The sequence below is a fragment of the Solanum pennellii genome, chromosome 4, assembly GCF_001406875.1.
Source record: "Solanum pennellii chromosome 4, SPENNV200".
Classification (NCBI taxonomy): domain Eukaryota; kingdom Viridiplantae; phylum Streptophyta; class Magnoliopsida; order Solanales; family Solanaceae; genus Solanum; species Solanum pennellii.
The window spans coordinates 35,256,904-35,257,530 of NC_028640.1; positions in this window are offsets into that span (position 1 = coordinate 35,256,904).

The window sequence follows — 627 nt, forward strand, 5'->3', positions numbered from 1 at the left end:
ATATATATATATATATATATTACTACAACTAAATTAGAAGGGTGTTTGGAGTGTGCACCGGTTGTTCCAACTGAATACCTCTATAAAAAAAAAACCCTCCTAAAATTTAAAGAAAATAATTTCTAATTCGTAAATAATTTCAGTTTCATATTAAGCTTGATCGAAAAAAAAATAATAATAGAGTTGCTATGATGCAATTCTTTTAAAAAATGAAATGCAAACTCTATTTTTAGCATTTTTTTTAATTATGAAATGATCTTCTGCAACTTTAAAGACAATCTTTATCAGTAAACTCTTCTGATTTTTTCTGTTTTGATTGGTTAGTTATTTAGTTGATGTTTTTTTAATAACTAGTTTTCGGAATGTGCAACCTGCATTGTACGTTTGTTCCATACAATTATTATAAAATTGAATTTTTATATAGAAAATGTTGAAATTAGAAATATTAGTTTTATCAATTTATATTTTATTCATTAAATAAATTTCATAATAATCGAATAGTACATTGACCATCAAGCAAGAAATATGAAAAAATAATGATATTACTATAGCATCTAATAATAAGAATATATCTATATGACTTTATCCTTAATAATCTCTCATTACGCTTTATATTAGTAAGTGCAC